Source organism: Dermacentor andersoni, chromosome 6, assembly GCF_023375885.2.
Source record: "Dermacentor andersoni chromosome 6, qqDerAnde1_hic_scaffold, whole genome shotgun sequence".
Classification (NCBI taxonomy): domain Eukaryota; kingdom Metazoa; phylum Arthropoda; class Arachnida; order Ixodida; family Ixodidae; genus Dermacentor; species Dermacentor andersoni.
In genome coordinates this window covers 1,806,633-1,821,501 of record NC_092819.1, presented here as the reverse complement: position 1 = coordinate 1,821,501, position 14,869 = coordinate 1,806,633, and the positions used below count along the sequence as shown (strand labels likewise).

General features: G+C 46.9%; 1 pseudogene; it reads left to right on the top strand.

Annotated features, from left to right (window-relative positions):
* The first annotated feature begins 243 nt into the window (after window positions 1–243).
* LOC126521503 (tubulin alpha chain, testis-specific-like) lies at window positions 244–798 on the top strand (annotated as a pseudogene).
* The last annotated feature ends 14,071 nt before the right edge of the window (window positions 799–14,869 follow it).

Genomic DNA, 14,869 nt, shown 5'->3' with positions numbered 1-14,869 from the left:
GTCTTCTTCCTCCTCAGTGCAGCCACACTGTGGCGGCTGTTCCGTATCACCCCGGGCTGTAGAAGCACCGTACCGGTGCTTAATATACACATCCGCGGTGAACAGTGTGTGGTATGGCTTTAGTCTCGCCACGTGAACGATGTCACTTGCGGCTGACGATGACACTGAGATGTCGGCGGGGATGATTTCATACGTGACATCGGTCACTTGTTTCACGGTTTACGGACGTTCCTTGTGGACGTCGGAGTGAACGTTTTTTTGGGCCCAACGTCCTCACTAACCGGTGACGATGCGTGAATGCATCTCTGTGCACGTCGGCCAGGCCGGCATACAAGTCGGCAATGCGTCTTGGGAATTGTACTGCTTGGAGCACGGCATTCAGCCGGACGGTCAGATGCCGAGCGATAAGACCATTGGTGGAGGCGACGACTCCTTCAACACGTTCTTCAGCGAGACGGGTGCCGTCTACGCCGACCTGGAGCCAACCGTCGTGGACGAAGTGCGCACTGGAACCTACAGGCAGCTGTTCCACCCAGAGCAGCTAGCTGATCACCGGCGGAAAACAATTATGCTCGCGGCCACAACACGATCGGCAAGGTGATTGTGGATCTCGTGCTGGGCCGGATCAGGAAGCTGTCAGACCAGTGCACAGGCCTGCAGGGCTTGCTTATCTTCCACAGCTTTGGAGGTGGCACTCGCTCGGGCTTCATCTCGCTCCTCATGGAGCGCCTCTCTGTTGACTATGGCAAGAAGTCCAAGCTTGAGTTCGCCATCTACCCAGCACCTCCACCAAATTAATCTTACGTGTAGCTGATGCCCAATGCTATTTACAATTTATTTATAGGGGAACTAACGGAGGCCAAAATGGCGACGCTATATCAAGCGGGCACGCGTCGTCATCTTCCTCCTCAGTGCAGCCACACTATGGAGGCTGTTCCGTATGAATAATGTCCAACTCAAGAGATGAGATATAATTCGCGGAGCTGTCAAAACTGATCAACAAGGCGAAAATAAGTGGTATTCGAAACTATAACGTGAAAAATACTGAAGAAGCCGTAAAAAACGGACACAGCCTGAAATCAGTGAGAAAGAAACTTAGCATACGCCACACCAAGATGTATGCACTGAAAGATAAGCAGGGTAATATCATCAGTAATTTTGAAGGTATAGTAAAAGCATCGAAATAATTATATACTGTCAGATTTGGAGTGGCCGTAGTCGTTGGGAGGACCTTGGTGTCATCGACAGGAGCTTGGCGAGCAGGATTTATTTGTAGCATTTACATATTAAGCAAGACATACATCGACAGTCTAGCGTGACTCCCAAATGGAGCCCGCAAGACGACGCATACAGCAAACAGCTTACGAGCACACAGCTCACTAGTACATTTCGAGCATGACAACGAGCACTCAGCTCACTACGACGAGCACACAACGAGCACACTCAAGCAGCCGGCAAACGCTGCTTATAAGCACTTGTCCCCCCCCTTGATTCCAAGCGAATGGAAACGTTCGTCCAGTCATCGTTCGACGTCACCGTTCGACGTCACCGAAGATGACCCGCCCTTTTGGAGGAGGCGGGCTCTCATACTCGTGTTGCACACACACACAGGTGTAAAGGTCCAGAGCCGACGTCAGAGGGCTTCGTAGAACTCTGCTCCGTCAAGGGTGGCGCTGCCGAGTACCACATTCCTGAGCTGACCCCGCGCCACGTGGCTGCCGGTTATCCGCAGTTCTCTGAAGTGCGCCCCGTCTGGTTGGATTGGAACACGTGCAGCGGACTGAAATAGCTGGCACGTTGCCACCCCGTACGGTCATTTCTAACAATACTGACCTGTACAGTACCCAGAGGAGCCATGACACCTCCATTAGAAACAGTAATGAGCGGGATACAGAAACTCCTCTTATATCTAACGATGAGGTCAGAAGGGCCTTGCAAGGCATGAAGCGGGGAAGAGCGGCAGGAGAAGATGGAATAACAGTCGATTTAATCAGAGATACAGGAGACATAATGTTTAGAAAACTATCGGCTCTTTATACGAAGTGTCGATCGACAACAAGGGTCCCAGAAAACTGGAAGAATGCAAACATAATACTAATCCACAAAAAGGGAGACGTTAAAGAATTGAAAAATTATAGGCGCATTACCTTACGCCCCGTATTATATAAAATATTCACCAAAATAATCTCCAATAGAATAAGGGCAACACTGGACTTTAGTCAACCAAAGGAACAGGCTCGCTTCAGGAAGGGATACTCTACAATGGATCACATACATGTCATTAATCAGTTGATCGAGAAATCCGCAGAGTAGAATAAGCCTCTGTATATGGTTTCGTTGATTACGAAAAGGCATTTGATTCAGTAGAGGCATCAGCAGTCATAGAGGCGTTACGTAAGCAAGGAGTACAGACCGGTTACGTAAATATACCTTGGAAAATATCTACAGTGGTTCCACAGCTACCTGAATTCTACACAAGAAAAGTAGGAAGATACCTATAAAGAAAGGTGTCAGACAGGGAGACAGAATCTCTCCAATTCCATTCACTGTGTGCTTGGAAGTATTCAAGCTATTAAACTGGGAAGGCTTGGGAGTAAGGATCGTCGGCGAATATCTGAGCAACCTTCGGTTTGCCGATGACATCGTTCTATTCAGCAACACTGCAGACGAGTTACAACAAATGATTCAGGACCTCAACAGATAAAGTGTAAGAGTGGGGTTGAAGATGAATAAGCAGAAGACAAAGATAATGATGGATGGCCGGGCAAGGGAACAAGAGCTCAAGATCGCCAGTCAGCCTATAGAGTCTGTGAAGGAGTACGCTTACCTAGGTCAACTAATCACAGGGAACCCTGATCATGAGAAAGAAATTCATAGAAGAATAAAAATGGGTTGGATCGCATACGGCAGACATTGCCAGCTCCTGACTGGAAGCACACCATTATCATTGAAAGGGAAAGTGTGCAATCAGTGCATTTTACCAGTGCTGACACATGAGGCAGAGACTTGGAGACTGACAAAGAAGCTTGAGAACAAGTTAAGGACCGCGCAAAGAGCGATGGAACAAAGAATCCTAGGCATAACGTCAAGAGACAGAAAGAGAGCGGTATGGATCAAGAGAGCAAATGGGTATAGCCGATATTCTAATCGACATTAGGAGAAAAAATAATGGTGCTGGGCAGGTCATGTAATGCGGCGGTTAGATAACCGTTTGACCATTAGGGTTACAGAATGGGTACCAAGATAAGAGAAACGCAGTCGAGGACGGCAGAAGACTAGGTTGAGCGATGAAATTAGGAAATTTGCGGGCGCTAGTTGGAATCGGTTGCTGCAGGACAAGGCTAATGGAGATCGCAGGGAGAGGCCTTCGCCATGGAGTGGACATAAAATACAATGATGATGATGATGATGATGATGATGAAATTTTCTTAAATGTAGCTGCTGTCAGATGATTCTATATAAGCATTTGTCCTTATGCATATAGAATTGGCCCTAAGTAAATTAAATTCTGGCGTTTTATCTGCCAAAACCACAATATGATTATGAGGAACGTTTTAGTGGGGGACTCTGGATTAATTTTGAACACTTGGGCTTCTTTAATGTGCGCCCAATACATATTATATTTTTGTATTTCGCCGCCATCGAAATGTGGGCTTTGTGGCCGAGATTTTATCCTGCGCCATTTGGCTTAGCAGTGCAATGTCAAAGCACGCCGCCACGGTTTTTATATTGCTGGCCTAAGTAACTTAGTTCGCTCTACCTGTTTGCGCTGCTTTCTAAAACTACAGTTTAGGCTTGTTACTTCTGTTGCTCCAATATTACTAATTATTGTTGATGAAACTCTTTCTTTTTTTTTACTGCGATAACATTGTTTCAGTGGCCTGCTAATGTGACAAGTTATTCCACCAAAGTAATGAATGTTCATTTAGGAGTCATAAGAATTGCAGAAAACCATTTATTTTTAATGAACTTTGTTCAGTATCCCATATATTATGAACGCTGGAGCATTCTTACCTGCGTGAATGTAGGTGAAAATGCTTTTGCCTATGTGTTATCTTTTGCATAAGTGAAAAGAAATTGTTGGCTTCACTTTACTTTGCCAGGTGCCCTGCAAGCTCTCACTCGAGCAACACATTCCACTTGTCATCTGTGAGCGGACTGGGTGTATCAAAGTACGAATAGAATGTCCAACAAACAACGCTTGTGAGATGTATGACATGCTGTTGCTTATATTCAGAGGAAGTCACTAATAATGAAAGCTTGAATGGCTGTGCAAAAGAACTTGTGTAAAGTATACTCTTTTATTTACAAATACAAGACATTACTTTATCTGACATTTTTTCACCTCAAAATTACTCTTCGCTGTAGAATTGTTAACAAACCATCACAGCAAGACAACACTGCAGTAAGGTCAGCACAATTGATCATGCCTGTAGTACAGTTACAAGAACTGTAGTTGCATTAATAAGGTAAATATGAAAATGAAGTGCGAATATTTTTTAGGGTTCATACTTTTGGATGTAGTACAAGCTCGTTCATCTTGGAGCACGCTGCTAGTACAAATTCGTTCATGATGTACGAGAATCTCTTTCAGTGGCAAGAACGCAATCTAGTGCGCACGTGTAGTACGACAAATCGTTCAGTCTACGACAAATTGTTCAGTCTACAAAAAATCGTACAGTTTACGAGAAATCGTAGAGTCTACGGAGTAATAATAGCGTACAACATTCTCGTTCACGTATTTTTTTCAATAGGGTCGTGGTGTGATGGTAAGAGCACCGGAGTCGACGCCAGTGGTTCGATTTCACCTCGGTCACAGAATGTTTTCTTTGTATTAAAGCTAGGCGAGACAGGAACCTACCACCCAGAATGAGGCGAAGAATTAAAGGATTAAAGGATTGCCGGCGCATCCATGCTGTGGATATTATTTGCCTCGTTACTGTGATTAACGATATTTCTTATGGGTGAGTAATTGGTGATTATATGTTTGATATGTTAACATGATTACATTCATCGTAATTATGATGAGTATATTATTATGGAACTAATGACAGACAGAAAAAGTTGCCATATGTACACGTGCAGAGTGTTTATTAAAGAGCTTGAAGAGGCGCGTGTGAATTTATTTTCTTGCATGCGATATTTTATTTATTTATTTATTTATTTATTTATTTATTTATTTATTTATTTATTGCATATACCTCATAGGCTCCAGAAGGAGTATTGCGTGAGGGGGGGGGGCGGTACAGATAACAATTGTGGAGCAAAAACATAGTTTTTGTTACACAAATATGAACAGAACGAGAATCAAATAATAAACAAAGGACGCGAAATAAACAAAGATAAAAAGAAAGGAGGTAAACGAACAGTAGTTAGCTTTTCAATATACAGTAAAGCAAAGAACCTTAGAACAAATGCTCACATAAATAAATAACAATGAAGTTAAAAGTAACAAAACTAAACAGATACTTGTTTTTAGCTAAGTACTAGCCAAATATGCATTGATTTTTTGTGTGAAGGTTAATGGGTCGTTAATGTCAGCGATGCTATCAGGAGGACCATTCCACAGTGCAATCGCACGTGGCAAAGCTGAGCTGTTGGATGCATTGGTGTGACCGAACATGCGTTGGAAACAGATGATTATGCAGACGTCTAGATGTGCGGGAGGGACAAACGAGTGGTAAAGTAGATGGGCGTACATTATGCATGATTTTGTGCAGAAGACAAAGTAATGCTATATTCCTGCGCGATTCCAAAGATGAAAGCGACAACGACTACTTGATGTTAGTTATGCTCGAAACTGGGCTATAATCTCTGGCAATGAAACGCGCAGCAAGGTTTTGGATCGACTCGAGAAGATGGATTAGATACGCCTGATGAGGTGACCATATAGAAGCTGCGAATTCGAGCTGCGGTTGCACTAATGTTTGGTAGGCTATCTTTCCAGTGAGGGAAGGACCGCTGCGAAGGTTACGTTTTAGATATCCGAGAGTGCGTGATGCTTTAGCCGTTATTTTCTCAATGTGGGATGACCATGAAAGGCTAGGTGTTAGAATAATTCCAAGGTACTTGTATAAAGATGTGCGAGCGACGGTACTATTGCCAAGTAAGTAACTGAACATAGAGGAGGACTTTTTGCGACTAAATGTCATTAGATTGCATTCTTTAGTGTTTAGGGTCATTTGCCAATCCAAACACCAGTTAGAGACACATTGAAGGTCATGTTGAAGAGCAATATGATCAGCAGGGGAGCGGATTTGACGGTAGATAACGCAGTCATCTGCGAATAGTCGAACACTGAATGTAATGTTAAATGGCAAGTCATTGATGAAAATTAGGAAGAGTAAGGGTCCAAGAACACTTCCCTGAGGTACGCCTGATGTTACGTTACTGAAAGGGGAAGAGTACTGGTCAGTGACAGTGGATTGCTTTCGAAACGACAAAAAGTTTCTTATCCAAGAAATTGTTAGTTCGTCAAGGTTTAAGCATGAGAGTTTAGAAATGAGGCGACAGTGAGCCATGCGATCAAATGCTTTAGAGAAGTCGATGAATATTGAGTCAGTCTGAGCATTGTCCTCCATATTTTGAAAAAGATCCGTAGTGAATTCGATTAGTTGTGTTTCACACGAAAGGCCTTTTCTGAATTCATTCTGATGTTTAAAAAAGAAGTTATTACATTCTAAGTGATGAATGACATTGGTAAAAATGATGTGTTCGAGTAACTTGCAGGGAACGCTAGTTAGTGATATGAGACGGTAATTACTCACATCGCTCTTGTCACCTGACTTGAAAATGGGTATGATTTTGCCGACTTTCCAATCATTCGGCAGCTCCCCTGTTGACAGTGACTGCTGAATTGTATGACTAAGGATTGTACTGGGAGGGACTACTGTATGCTTTAGGAGTTTCGCGTTGATGCCATCAAATCCGGAACTAGTCGATAATTTGGGATTGTTAAAGTAGCGATTCCAGCGGCTGTTATGGTAATAGGAGTCATATATTGGTAATGAAAGTCTGCCATCATTGGCATTTTGGAATCGTCTTCCGTTGTGGAATTAGAAAGGAAATATTTGTTAAATACAGATGCGCAGTGCTCTCGCGGTATGGGAAGACCAGTGCTATCCACCAGTGCGGGAGTGTCAGCGCTGTTTGACGGAGATATGGTTTTCCAGAATTTCTTGGGATTATATTTTATCGGTGACTGAAGATCATCGGAAAAGAATTTATGCTTTGCACGACGAAGGGAACTGCAGTAGGCTTTTTCGCAGGCTTTATGTTTATTCCACGAATCTAACGTGTTGGCACTTCTGGCTGCCCTGTATAAACGTTTCTTTTTGTTCTTTAACGCATTTAAAGTTTTATTAAACCATGGTTTGGAGCAAGCAGTTGGCGCGAAATGAGATCTGAGGTATGTATTTATTTGATAGACCTAGTCATCATCATCATCATCAGCCTAGTTACGCCCACTGCAGGGCAAAGGCCTCTCCCATACTTCTCCAACTGCCCCGGTCATGTACTAATTGTGGCCATGTTGTCCCTGCAAACGTCTTAATGTCATCTGCCCACCTAACTTTCTGCCGCCCCCTGCTACGCTTCCCTTCTCTTGGAATCCAGTCCGTAGCTCTTAGTGACCATCGGTTATCTTCCCTCCTCATTACATGTCCGGCCCATGCCCATTTCTTTTTCTTGATTTCAACTAAGATGTCGTTTACCCGCGTTTGTTGCCTCACCCAATCTGCTCTTTTCTTATCCCTTAACGTTACACCCATCATTCTTCTTTCCATAGCTCGTTGCGTCGTTCTCAATTTCAGCAGAACCCTTTTCGTAAGCCTCCAGGTTTCTGCCCCATATGTGAGTACTGGTAACACACAGCTGTTGTACACTTTCCTTTTGAGGGATAGTGGCAACCTACTGTTCATGATTTGAGAATGCCTGCCAAACGCACCCCAACCCATTCTTATTCTTCTGGTTATTTCAGTCTCATGATCCGGATCCGTGGTCACTACCTGCCCTAAGTAGATGTATTCCCTTACAACTTCCAGTGTTTCGCTACCTATCGTAAGCTGCTGTTCTCTTCCGAGACTGTTAAACAGTACTTTAGTTTTCTGCAGATTAATTTTCAGACCCACCCTTCTGCTTTGCCTCTCCAGGTCAGTGAGCATGCATTGCAATTGGTCTCCTGAGTTACTAAGCAAGGCAATATCATCAGCGAATCGCAAGTTGCTAAGGTATTCTCCATCAACTTTTATCCCCAATTCTTCCCACTCCAGGCCTCTGAATACCTCCTGTAAACATGCTGTGAATAGCATTGGAGATATCGTATCTCCCTGTCTGACGCCTTTCTTTATAGGGATTTTGTTGCTTTCTTTGTGGAGGACTACGGTGGCTGTGGAGCCGCTATAGATATCTTCCAGTATTTTTACATATGGCTCATCTACACCCTGATTCCGTAATGCCTCCATGACTGCTGAGGTTTCGACTGAATCAAACGCTTTCTCGTAATCAATGAAAGCTATATATAAGGGTTGGTTATATTCTGCACATTTCTCTATCACTTGATTGATAGTGTGAATATGGTCTATTGTTGAGTAGCCTTTACGGAATCCTGCCTGGTCCTTTGGTTGACAGAAGTCTAAGGTGTTCCTGATTCTATTTGCGATTACCTTAGTAAATACTTTGTAGGCAACGGACAGTAAGCTGATCGGTCTATAATTTTTTAAGTCTTTGGCGTCCCCTTTCTTATGGATTAGGATTATGTTAGCGTTCTTCCAAGATTCCGGTACGCTCGAGGTTATGAGGCATTGCGTATACAGGGTGGCCAGTTTCTCTAGAACAATCTGACCACCATCCTTCAACAAATCTGCTGTTACCTGATCCTCCCCAGCTGCCTTCCCCCTTTGCATAGCTCCTAAGGCTTTCTTTACTTCTTCTGGCGTTACCTGTGGGATTTCGAATTCCTCTAGGCTATTCTCTCTTCCACTATCGTCGTGGGTGCCACTGGTACTGTATAAATCTCTATAGAACTCCTCAGCCACTTGAACTATCTCGTCCATATTAGTAACGATATTGCCGGCTTTGTCTCTTAACGCACACATCTGATTCTTGCCTATTCCTAGTTTCTTCTTCACTGTTTTTAGGCTTCCTCCTTTCCTGAGAGCCTGTTCAATTCTATCCATATTATAGTTCCTGATGTCCGCTGTCTTACGCTTGTTGATTAGCTTAGAAAGTTCTGCCAGTTCTCTTCTAGCTGTAGGATTAGAGGCTTTCATACATTGGCGTTTCTTGATCAGATCTTTCGTCTCCTGCGATAGCTTACTGGTTTCCTGTCTAACGGCGTTACCACCGACTTCTATTGCGCACTCCTTGATGATGCCCATGAGATTGTCGTTCATTGCTTAGTAGTTGTTCTTTAAAAAGGCACCAATTTTTGTTGACCGATCGTTGAGAAAATGTTGCGATAAATCTAGATGAAAAGCTTTGTAAATATCGGTTAATGGCATTATCGTCTGCTCTTTTATAGTCAAATATTCGTTTTGTTGTTAGATTACGTGTACACGAAGGTGTGCGAACAGTAAATTCCAACAACGAGTGGTCACTGAACCCATCAGTGATTGAAATGGTGCTAACTCTTTTAGGTGCTGTTGTTAAAACAAGGTCTAAGACGTTAGTAATGCTCGTTGGTTGGAGGACTAGTTGCTCAAAAGAAAAATCAAGGATGAGCTGGACAAAGTCATAAGATGCACGCGAATTGCCTCTTATGTTAGGCCCATCTATGTCCGGGAAATTAAAATCGTTAAGAATGAATATATCAGCTTTAGGGAATTTCGAACGAACAGCAATAAGGTTCTCACGGAAGTTAGAAACGAAGTTATCAGTGCTGTCAGGAGGCCTATAACACACTCCGTAAAGTGACTGATAGTGTCGATGTTATACAAACTCACACTATCTCAATAACGGAGGGTATCGGTACTACAAATGAAGTGATGTGTTCCTTTATTGCCAGCAAGACACCACCTCCCCTTCGATTATGTCAGTCTCGGTGATAAATGACATAGTCCTCCGTATCAGGAAAAACTTCGCTGTCATTCACGTCGCCACAGAGCCAAGTTTCCGTTAGTGCCAAAATATCACAGTTACTATTTTCCAAGTACGATACGATTTCGGTGCGTTTAGAAATTATACTACGAATGTTAGTGAACGATAAAGCTAGGTACGATGGGTCGATGTGTGTAATCAAAGTCTGCGCAGCAGAGGGGCTGTCAGACGCGCATGTTACCGGCTTAAGTTCTAGCTATCGCGAAATTGGTACCATGGTATCGGACAGCGAGTCATACCTGTAAGTAGTGTTATCTACTCGCAGTATGTCGAGGGTTAACTTCAACGGCACGCACCTGGTTTTTGCAAAGGCAGTGAGCTTGCGTCGGGCGATGCGCGTTTGGAGGAAAAAATCTTCGCGAACAGCGAATTCCGTGCCTTTGAATTTATAGCCATTTTCTATTATGCTTTGCTTATCTTTAAAAAATGTAAATTTAGCAATTATTGGCCTGTTCTTCTCTCTGTTGAACTGGCGAAGGCGGAGTGCGCGTTCTATTTTGGTGAGTTCGATGGCGATGCCAAGGTGTTCTCTGCACAAGTTGATATTGACACGTGTACTTATCTTTATCGGGCGACCACGTTTCGCCGCTTAACAACTGTAATCGCACAGCGACGGACGCGCCTGCATGTATCCGACGTTTCTGGAAAGTTATCGATGATTCTACCCGGCTGTCTGTTGTCGCCGAACCTTATGTTATCTGATTTCATCGCCTGACGCGAATGGCGTAGAACATTGTGGAATACGCGCGGGTCCCAGCGATTAGTCTGGAACATTCGACGACTGCTGTATAAAAGTCGACGCGCTTGACCCGCTGAGGAGATTTTCGACGATCGCCGAGCGTGTTCGCCGCTATCGTTGTGCTATAAGTGTAGCCTGTTTTGTGGGCACAGGTTCGCCCAATAAAAGTTAGTTTTGTCGTTCACAGTACTGCTACTGTGTTATTCAACGTCACGACCACGTGACATCTGGTGGAGGTGCTTGTGCGTTCATGTACCGAACGCCCCCGCAAAGCCGCGATCCAAGCCCGAAGCCCGAGGACAAAACCAACGTCGCCCAAGACCAGCGAGCTAGCCGCCGGCTGCAAGGACTGCCCCCAGAGCACGGACTCCTACCTGAGACGTGCAGGAAGATTGCCACCAAGTCCTCCCCAATGGCAGCCCCAGCATCCCCCGTCGTGCTGCAGCAGCCCAGGGAGCCCCCCACGTTCCGCGGTTCAACATTCGAGGACCCGGAAACCTGGCTCGAGACGTACGAGAGGGTCGCTGCATTTAACAGCTGGAACAGCGACGACAAACTGCGACATGTCTTCTTCGCATTGGAAGACGCTGCCAGGACGTGGTTCGAGAACAGAGAAGCCACGTTAACGACCTGGGACCTTTTCCGAAGTGGCTTCCTGCAGACATTCACAAGCGTCGTACGCCGAGAACGAGCCCAAGCACTACTGGAAACCCGAGTGCAGCTGCCCAACGAGACCACCGCGATTTTTACAGAAGAAATGAGCCGCCTATTCCGCCACGCCGACCCGGAAATGTCCGAGGAAAAGAAAGTCCGGCTACTAATGCATGGTGTTAAGGAGGAACTTTTCGCCGGTATGGTACGAAACCCACCGAAGACTGTCGACGAGTTTCTTCGCGAGGCCACTAGCATCGAGAAGACACTCGAGATGCGAAACCGGCAATTCGACCGCCGCACCAACGCTACAAACTATGCCGGAGTTCAATCACTGGCCTCCGAAGACCTGCGCGAGGCTATCAGGGCAGTCGTACGAGAGGAGCTTCAGAAGATCTTCCCGTCGTCGCAGCCTCAAGTGGCCTCGATCGCTGACATCGTCAAAGATGAGGTTCAGCGGTCGCTTGGAGTTCCGGAGGTGCAACCTCAATTACCCCAACCCGAAGCGATGACCTACGCCGCCGTCGTACGCCGTCAAGGCCCTCCTCAGCGACCGCGCCAGGGCCCTGTAACGCCGCAATTCCGTCGACCAGCGCCGCCGCCACCGACAGCGCGCCCACCCGTCGCCCAGCGGAGCTACCCGAGGAAGACCGACGTTTGGCGCGCTCCTGACCACCGCCCGCTCTGCTACCACTGCGGGGAAGCGGGTCACGTCTACCGACGATGTCCATACCGGGAAATGGGACTGCGAGGTTTCGCCGTCAACGCTCCGCGCCCGCAGCAAGGTGAACGCCCTCGCGATATCGCTGACTACCTCGCGGCTACTCAGTGGAGTTCTCGACGACCGTCGCGTTCACCATCACCAGGCCGCTACCTGTCGCCGCAGCGCCGACCATACACTGGCCCAGCTCGGGGCCGGTCAGCGAGCCCATATCCGGAAAACTAAAAGCAGCAACCGATGGAGGTGCGGTTGCTGTCCGTCGAACTGTCGAAGATCCTCCGCCGCCGACGAAGACGCCGAAGAAACTACCTCGACGACATAACGACACGCCGCCGTCCCGACGAAGTCTGGAAGGAAAGAATCCGACGACGAAAGACGACCTGACGACGTCACATACCAGCCACAAGTCAACGCGACGCAGTCGTGATCCGACGCCAAGACCGAACTGTAATGCAAGACAAAGAGCCACCGACCTCGACGTGCTTCTCGACGGCCACGCAGTCACCGCCTTAGTCGACACAGGGGCTGATTACTCCGTCATGAGTGGACACATCGCCGCCCAGTTGAAGAAAGTTAAGACTACGTGGGAAGGCCCTCAAATTCGTACCGCCGGAGGACACCTCATAACGCCGACTGGAATGTGCACGGCAAGAATTACCATTCACGACCGGACTTACCCTGTCACCTTCGTTATCCTCCAACAGTGTTCACGAGACGTCATTCTCGGCATGGACTTCCTCAACCAACACGGCGCAGTCATCGACCTGAAGTCGAAGTCAATAACTCTGTCGGAAGACCATGCGATACCGTCGGAGAGCCCTCGTAGTCACCACGCCTTGAGTGTGCTCGAAGATCAGGTGAGCATCCCGCCTCGCTCCAGCATTGTTATTTCGGTCGGCACCGAAACACCCGCTGACTTAGAAGGTGTCATCGAAGGCGACCAACGTCTACTGCTAGACCGTGAAATTTGCGTCGCAAGAGGGATCGCTCGACTGCACGGAGGAAACACGAAAGTGTTGCTGACAAACTTCAGCCAGGAGTACAAGCACATCAACAAGGGCACGACGATCGCATACATCGAGGAAATTCTGGAAAACAGCAATGCGTTTGTCCTCTCGGATTCCGCCGCATCTACCCCGACGACCATGGTTGCCGAACCAGACTACGACATTAATCCAAGTCTCCCCGTGATTAAGCAACAGCAGCTCAGAAGTCTGCTCCGGCGATACAAAGGCTGCTTTTCGACGTCATCGAGGATTCGACAAACACCAGTCGCCAAGCATCGCATAATCACCGAGGAGTACGCTCGACCACTTCGCCAGAGCCCTTACCGAGTTTCGCCGCGAGAACGTGAAGCTATAAGAGAACAAGTCGACGAAATGCTGCGCGACGACATCATCCAGCCGTCGAAAAGCCCGTGGGCATCTCCTGTTGTGCTGGTGAAGAAAAAGGACGGAACCCTTCGTTTCTGCGTCGATTATCGTCGTCTGAACAAGATCACGAAGAAGGACGTATACCCTCTCCCACGGATAGACGACGCATTGGATCGGCTCTGCAACGCTAAATACTTCTCCTCGATGGACCTCAAGTCTGGCTATTGGCAAATAGAAGTCGACGAAAGAGATCGTGAAAAGACCGCCTTCATCACCCCAGACGGCCTCTACGAGTTCAAGGTTATGCCATTTGGACTGTGCTCGGCGCCTGCAACGTTCCAGCGCGTGATGGACACGGTTTTAGCAGGATTGAAGTGGCAGACCTGTCTCGTTTACTTGGATGACGTCGTTGTATTCGCCGAGAATTTTGACGATCACCTTAGGCGGCTTGCCACAGTACTAGAGGCCATCAAGTCATCAGGGCTCACTCTGAAGCCAGAAAAGTGCCGCTTCGCTTACGATGAGCTTCTATTCCTAGGCCACGTCATCAGCAAATCCGGAGTACGCCCCGACCCGCAGAAAACAGCTGCCATTGCAAAGTTCCCGCAGCCCACCGACAAGAAGGCAGTGCGTAGATTTCTTGGCATGTGTGCCTACTACAGGCGATTTGTCAAGAACTTTTCACGCATCGCTGAGCCGCTGACACAGCTAACTAAATGTGACGTCGAGTTCAAGTGGGAAACGCCACAGGGCGACGCATTTCAAGAACTCAAACGACGCATGCAGTCGCCGCCCGTACTTGCGCACTTCGACGAGCACGCCGATACCGAAATACACACTGACGCCAGTAGCCTAGGCCTCGGTGCCGTCCTAGTCCAGAGAAAAGATGGACATGAACACGTGATAGCTTACGCTAGCCGATCATTGTCAAAAGCAGAAGGCAATTATTCTACAACCGAAAAGGAATGCCTCGCCATCGTTTGGGCCACAGCGAAATTTCGCCCTTACCTATATGGCAGGCCATTCAAGGTGGTCAGCGATCATCACGCGTTGTGTTGGCTAGCTAACCTAAAAGACCCCTCAGGACGGCTGGCACGGTGGAGCCTCAGGCTACAAGAATACGACATCACTGTAACCTACAAGTCCGGACGAAAACACTCAGATGCCGATTGCCTATCCCGCGCCCCCATTGACCCGCCGCCGCAAGATGACGAGGATGACGACGCCTTCCTTAGAATAATAAGCGCGGAAGACTTCGCCGAACAGCAACGAGGAGACTCGGAGCTAAAA